Source organism: Haplochromis burtoni, unplaced genomic scaffold (assembly GCF_018398535.1).
Source record: "Haplochromis burtoni strain Fernald_Lab_line unplaced genomic scaffold, NCSU_Asbu1 Contig_547, whole genome shotgun sequence".
Lineage (NCBI taxonomy): Eukaryota > Metazoa > Chordata > Actinopteri > Cichliformes > Cichlidae > Haplochromis > Haplochromis burtoni.
In genome coordinates this window covers 168,267-175,847 of record NW_024582908.1, presented here as the reverse complement: position 1 = coordinate 175,847, position 7,581 = coordinate 168,267, and the positions used below count along the sequence as shown (strand labels likewise).

The window sequence follows — 7,581 nt, the reverse complement described above, 5'->3', positions numbered from 1 at the left end:
GTGTGTGTGTACATGCGTGTTTGCTAATGTCCGAAGCAACAGTCGATACTATTGAAATCTACTCATTCATGTCTGGCCGCGAGGCAAAGCTCAAACGTCCTTGTGAATAAGAATCACACGCATTTATCTCTCTCCTCTCTCTTGTTCTCGCTCATATTATTTGTCCTTGTCTTTCCGTTCGCCTCTAAAACCCTAATTTTGTTTCCAAATGTCTTTCGAATATCTCTTCTTGTGTTTCTTTCCTCCCCTTTTTCTTCTTCGCTCATCCTTCTCTGATATGAAATCTGTAGCCACATTATTTGCTGCAGTCAACAGCTGCTGCAGTTAACCGCAGATGTATGCATCAGCAGTGAAAAATATTGCAGTTAGATTTAATAAAAGGAGCACGCGCACACATACAGATATCATCTTGGGGTGGATAATGACACAATATTCACCAGTAAAATCAATAATGATTGGACAAGAGTGCGATGTACTCTGTAGATTTTCTTGACTTTTTTTCTCGCTTAACCATGAGCGATTTATTCATTTTGTGTTTTCTTTCCAAATGTTTAAATGCAGAAATAAAGAGAGTCTGTGTGTTTTTTTGGTCTTTCCCAGAAGCTTTCTGTGACATTCATTCTGCAAAGTAAAAAAGGGATTTCTTTCTCAAATGAGTCTTTGTGATTTCTGAGACGCAGAGTCATGGCCTGCACACAGAAATGATTCTGGACCTGTGGCAGGAATTTTTATTCATGACAGCAGCAGCAGCAGCGAGGCCTACTTCAGCAGGGCCAGCTAATTTCTGGTGTCAGGCAAGGCTAAATGAGAAAAGCACACTGTTCCATAGCTCACGGATCACCATCATCAAAGGTAATTGCTGGATTCTTGGTTTAACAAAGTATCTGCATGTTGTTGTTTTTTTGTTTGCTCGAATAATGTTGTTAATTTTTGGATGTATCGAATTTGATGCACATAAACACAGCTTTTCATAGAATTAAACATATAGACCACCCTGTGCTCTTTAGTTCTTTTAAACCACTGCCTGTGCTTTATCTATGGTGCTGTTAATATGGAAAGTGTACCTGAGTTTATGACAGTGAAGTTAAAACCAGAAAAGACCGTCTTCTGTTGAAGACGTAATCCTTATAAATTCTGACTTTTCAAATACAAAAGAGCCAAACAGGTGGCATGCTTGCTCTCCATCCTGCAGGAGTGGAACTGACTGTGTGTGGCACCAGCCACCCTCCTACGAGTCTTTATTGCTGTGCCGGGTTGTACAACAACAGCCACTAATCTAGCAGGCTGGCAGGCAGACAGGCGGCTGGCCGGTTTGTTCTACAGGCTGCGTGCAAGCCAATTAGCTCCAGTTTAACAAGGAAAAACTGTTGCCAGGTACACTGTTTTCACTTACAGCTTTTGCCGCAATATAATCCTCTACTGTGCAGTAAGTATCAATGATATGACCAGAGAGAAACTTCTGTTCACACCGATGATCCTTTCTGCTCATCACAGAGGTCAAAAGTTGGCCTCAGGCGGCAGGAGGATGCTCAAGCAACAACCAGATCCTTTTCTTATCAGAAGCCATCCACAGAGCATAAAGTGGATATGTGGATATCAGTCTGCTTTGTGTGCAGATTTGTAGATGTGAAAAGGCAACGCTTCTGCAGGTGTGTGTGCACATTTCCACACTGGCTGCTTAGATCACCCTCCCTGTATCAGTCTTGTTTCCTTCTTGCCTGGATGACTCGCTGGCCGCAGAGAAAAATGATAAGTAGGCTACCCGAATAGCGCCTGTGTGCAATCGATGGACGCAAATGCACCAACGGTGTCTTCTGGGGAGGTGTGCGAAGGAGAGAGGAGCGAGAGAAAGGGGGGTGGTGGGTGAATATTAGCTTATTTTCCAAGCAGGGAGCCTGTGATCCGTTTCATAGTGTAATTGACGGATAGGGGGGAAACCTGAGAGAGATATGATGTGGCGGCTGGGCGGAGGGGGGGGGGGGGGGCAAGGGGATAGAGACAGATGCACAGAGACACAGAGCAATATGGAGAATAGAAAGTATCTGACATCCGACACAACTCTCTCCCCGCCGCCACCTCCTTCTCCCCATTAGGCTAATTCTTTGACTTTCTCTTGTTGCCAATAACGTCTCCAAGTGATATTTCCCTCTATAACGGCATTACCAGTGGCTGCCTTCTCCAATGCAATCAAACCATTAAACACACAGTGCCGCATCCCCTCCATGGAGTGATTTCCGTCCAGCAGAAAAATGACTGAACGTGAGCTACTCCCCTTTCCTGTCATCAATAAAAGGAATAATTGCATGTTTGCAGAGAGAGGATAAACTTTAAGACTGCACATGAATTCTCATTTGCTGGTTGGTAAAAGAAAAAATAATGACATCAATATTGGAGGCCTGTATTCCACATAGGTCCTTAATATGATTTAATAATGCTTCCATAGCCAATAAAATAGACAAAGCACATTCATTCATGTTAAAATATCTAGTATGATTTTTTTTTCTTAAATATAAATCGATAGATATGATGACATGAAAGTAATTTGTACAAAAAACAAAACAAAAAAACTATAAAATAAAAACTTTTGCTTCAAGTTCAAATATGAAGTATTATACAAATCAATCAAAACCTCCTCATAAAAAAACAACTCTCTGCATTGCGGACAGGCTGCAATTTCCACGGAGGGAAAACATTTGGTGGGTTTTGATAAGCGCGACAGCCCTACAATATCCAGCCATTAAATGATTGCATCCGGCTCTCCGCACTTAATTACGGTGATTATATCAGCGCTAACGCGACAACAATGACACAAAGTTTTAAGATGCAGACGGCGCAGGACGCACTTTCTCTCCAAGGAGGGCCTCGCTCTCGTGTCTGCGTGTTCAAACACTTGTTATTTACCGGCGACGCGTTTATTTCAATTACCCGTCTGCATGTCAAATAAGCTCCAGTGTTTATTAGCACAACAAAATATAATAAAACGCACTCTGGATTTCGGATGCGTGGGGGGAGGGAAGGAGATGTCGGATAAGTGGAGAAGGACCTGGTTCTGCTTTTAATAAAGAATGCATATTAATAGGACTTATAAGGGGGGGGGGGGGAGATCATCAAACAGTCGAGACTAGAGATTATTTACTATGGGAGAGAGACGGGGTGGGAGGGGGGTGTTAATGCGCGCGTCATGACGCCTTAGTATTTCCAAATGTGAGAAATGGCCTCTGTTTGGATGAGAACGAGTTTGCGCGGATCTGAATGACGGTGAATTTACAGCGGGTTTATTCTGGGAGCTGTTCACAATGAAATGAGAGGTGGGGGGAAAGTTGGAAGGAAAAGAAACGCTTCTTGCAACAAGTTACAGTCCCGCCTTTAGGGGGAAAAAATCTTAATTACTGTCCTCCAGAGAGACGAACAAATAAAACACGGGAAGCAGCAGAAAAGCTTCTCACACGGCGGCAGAGGCGCACAGCATCTACATCTGATTATAGATGTGATTCTGGAGCGATCAGCGGTGCCGCAGTGAAAGCAAAAGTTTAGACGGTTTCCTGATAATTAAGCAGGCGGGAGGCTTTCCTTTTATTCGGAACGCGGCGCTTCTCTGGATTCCAAATGAAATAACACCTCCTCTCCCTCCCCTGCAGCTATCGATCCGGGAAAGAGGTGTGAAATGGACATTAATTTTTAGTCCACTGCTCTGTGCGCAAAGAAGGGGAGCAAACGAGATCAGCGGCGAGCATTAACAGCTGACTGCTGAGGGAGAGGAACACAGAGGTGGCAGGAGGAGGGGTAGAATCAAAAGCGCTGACGAATAAATCATCTTTCGTTAGTTTTCCCTCGAACTCGACACTTTTCCTTCTCTTTTGTGCGCCTGCAGACTTTTTATGTAGGAAGGGCAAGGAGGGGGGAGAGAGACAGAGAGAGGATAGGCCTAAGTAAAAAAATAAAATAAAATAAGAAAATGAAGTATTTCGATACTTTCAATTACAAAGTGCACCTAAGTTCTTTCCCTTAAAAATAATTAATTAATCCTTTCATATTTTTGGATACATACATTATAAATTATTCTCATTATTCTTGTTCTCTGAATTTAATAACAGAGAGCACAAAAAAGTTATAAATGAAAAAATATAAATAAAAAAATAAGAATTATCTTAAAGAGAAATAAATACGTAAAGTATTAAAAAAGGCGTTTTAAATTTGCCTATGAAGCAAAGCCTGCTTCGTGTCAAATGACACGAGAAATAAGCGGCAGCCTATGAATCACCAAGTCTGAAAACACGCAAAAAAAAATAATAAAATCATACATCAGCGTCTGCGTGACAGCGTTTTACAGTCAGGCACGTTTAATTTAAAAAAAGTAACTATTTTAAAAATAATCACAATTAGTATACAGATAAAAATACAACTTTAAATTGCCCAAATTAAAAATAATGCCAATTATGCCAATGCTCTTTTAGTCCAGCGAGAGAAGCTGGACTAAAAGAGCCTTTAAATTAGAAACACTTTTAAAAAATGAAATTAGTTTAATACATCATTATAAGTTTCTTATTTCAAATGTAAAAATTTAACTGTGATTTGAAGCTTATTTTTGAAAACTGACACCACCACCTACGCAAAAAATGAACCTACTACTACATGCATGGATATCAACTTTGGAATATTAGTGCTTTGAAATGTTATACAATAACACATTGATATATCGGGGGGAAATGGATAAGTATCGGAGCTTTTAGTGGAGAAATGATACCGCTAAATATGGAAGAAAGGAACGTTTTCTTCACCGGTAAATGAGAGCAAAATAAATTACAAAATTGTTCTGTCCCCATCGGAAGCCTCGGCTATAAATCACTGTTATCTATATGAGTAATTGGACATAATATGTCAGCAGCACATGTTGCCGTTTAAAAGATAATTATTGCTCGCTAATGTGTTTGGCTGGAAAATGAAAAAGGTTCGCCTGCTCTTTAGAAGTCAGGCCTCGTTGATCTGACAATCAATAAAATCAATCGAAAGTGATTCACCAGATCAGTGGATCTGGACCCGGAGCAGAGTTTCTGATTTTTATTAATTCATTCATTTATTAATTTACTTATTCATTTATTTATTTCGGAGGGGCTATAATTATGAGTTCAATGACCCGCCTCGAGTCCACCTTTGCTCCAAAATGCGTTTTTACGCGCGATTTACTGCCGGCGCTGAGAGGACTTTTTAACTTGGAAATTACTGCTAATAGGTGTGCCGCATTTTTCCCAGACTCCTAATTTTATTATTCCCTCTCAGAAGCGTTCCATCTTTGCCCACTAATGCGCGTGGATGAGGGCGCGTGCTCGAGAGCTCTGTTGTTTCCTTCTATGAAGTCCGTCATAAAAAATATAAAATAAAATAAAAAGTACTGACTGACAAGGCCAGAGTACAGGGAGACTGCGAACAGAAGAGTGAGCAAAAGTTAAATATATATATTTTAACTATTAACACGAGCTGTTTGATTCATTGAGTCCTTAATCATTTAGAGAAATGGAAACAAATAAAATTCAACACGTCAGGCCTGAAGTGAATAGAGGAAACGCATAAACTACACAGACTATAGGGGCGTGACATCTGTTTGCCAAAGTGATACTTAAATAAAAGAAACGATCAAGTTAATTGTTAATGTCAGTAATAATTACTTTTATTATTTTTCCCGCCGATGAAGCACTGAAAAATGTTACAAATGTGGTCTTCCATAATGCAAACGCAGCAGCAGCAGCGGGAGCTGCCGCTTAAATGAATCCGCACTTTGCCTCTGTGTGCTCGGCCATGAAGCTGGAAGGCCCCCGGGACTTCCACCGGCTGGGTGCCGCATATCTAGTTTAGGGGGAAGGATGTAAATTGCACTGTGCTCCCTAGTTAACAGGTGTTTTCCAACAGAGTTGAGGCCCGTGTGTGTGTGTGTGTGTGTGTGTGTGTGTGTGTGTGTGTGTGCACGCTTGGGTGTAAGCGCAAGGGAGTACACAAAGTGGCACTTTTTCTGTTTAAATTTACGCCGTCTGTTTCTGTGAGAGCTTCATTTTAAGAGGAGTATTTACAGCCGCTCGTGGCAGCAGAAGTAAATGCAAAATCACCTCGGCGTCTTTATTCTCCTCCTTTTTCTTGTGTTCCTTTTCAAATAACTCTTCAGTAATTGTATGAATAGATAATCGATATAAATATGAGTTCCAATTTGAAGATTAAAACGCAGAAGAGTTTAGAACGATGAGTGATGCCAAAGCTGTGGAACAGAAGTCCTTCATAAACTCCTCTTTGCGCTTTTTGTGATGCATTAAAATCTGACTGATGTGAGTGTTTATTAAACCCCAGCTAACGGAGCCAATATGCGGCCGTTTGAGCCACATGCCCTCATCATTACGAGCGTTAGTGCTACAGAGCAACAGTAACTTCCACTGAAAACCGCCGGTGGAGGCATTCAGTGAGCTGGAACCCCTGAAACCTTCATGGGAAGAACTAAAGCCGAACTTTTAAATAAATATAGTCACAGCAGGCCCGCGACTGACGCTTATAATCGCCGGTTAATAAGACAAAAGTGGTCCCAGAGGAGGAGCAGAAATAATAAGGCTGTAAAATTTTATTTCATTTCTCTGACTGACTGCAGGCTTTGGCGATAATTCAGGTGGCTTCCAGCAGCTGTGATCCGTCTTTATCTCCAGTGATGATGTTTAAAGTTTACAAAGTTCAGCCTTTGGTTGCAGTGAGATCGCGCGGTGCGGCTGTAGGGCGGTCGTGTTCGGCACAATGTCATCCACACACGCACGAAATAATGCGAGTGCTTTCAAGAATCTTGTTCTTGTTTGGGGACCTCGCATATGCGCATGCACGCGCGCATATATAAAGAGACAAACAAATATAAACGCACACGCATTCACGAAGAGATTTGTTTATATAATTATGTATATAATTATATGTGTAATAATAAATAATAATATAAATTCTATATATATATATAATTTTTTTTTTTTTTTTTCATTCTTTTCCACGCGTGGAAATCTCCTCGCGCAGCACTTACGGCGCACAAATCCCCGAGAAAAAGTTTCCCGACTCGAAACGCGCTTCCAAAGCGGAGAGAAGCGGCGGAAAGGTGTGGAAGCACAAACTGTGTGAGCTTCAAACCCAACAATAACAACAACAACAACACAAAAAAACTCCGAGTGTTACTCACCTTGCCGTGGATGAATCCGCTTTTCATAAAGACGACTCCCGGGTTTCCGGCTTCTTCTTCTTCTTCTTTTTTATCCTCACAAAAAGCTGAAAACTTTTCTGCGGGTAGAGTATCAGCAGCTCTGGCCCCTGTGGCTCTTGCGCAGCAGCGCCGGAGATAACGGGAGGCGCTTTGGACAAGCAAAAGTAGTTAACACCTCCCTGTTAGTTTACCAAAGAGCAGCCGGAGAGGAGGAGAAGAGCGCGAGGGAGAGAGAGAAAGAGGGAGAGAGAGAGAGGGTGACTTTCCACAGACACACTGTAAAGTGGGTATCAATAGCGCAATCGCGCGTGCAGCCCCTCTATCGACCGAGAGGGACGATCAGTGCGAGAAAGAGGACTGAAGCCGGCGAG

General features: G+C 41.8%; 1 protein-coding gene across 4 annotated transcripts in view; it reads right to left on the bottom strand.

The window, feature by feature from the left end:
- The window catches only part of rnf220a (ring finger protein 220a), a 162,360-nt gene extending 154,779 nt beyond the window's left edge, over positions 1–7,581 (bottom strand). Inside the window, exon 1 of one of the 4 annotated variants that reach the window (XM_042214306.1) lies at positions 7,190–7,581. The gene's annotated coding sequence lies outside the window, so the exon portion shown is untranslated. The remainder of the gene's footprint in view (positions 1–7,189) is intronic. The other 3 variants (XM_042214305.1, XM_042214307.1, XM_042214308.1) reach the window with 3 other exon arrangements.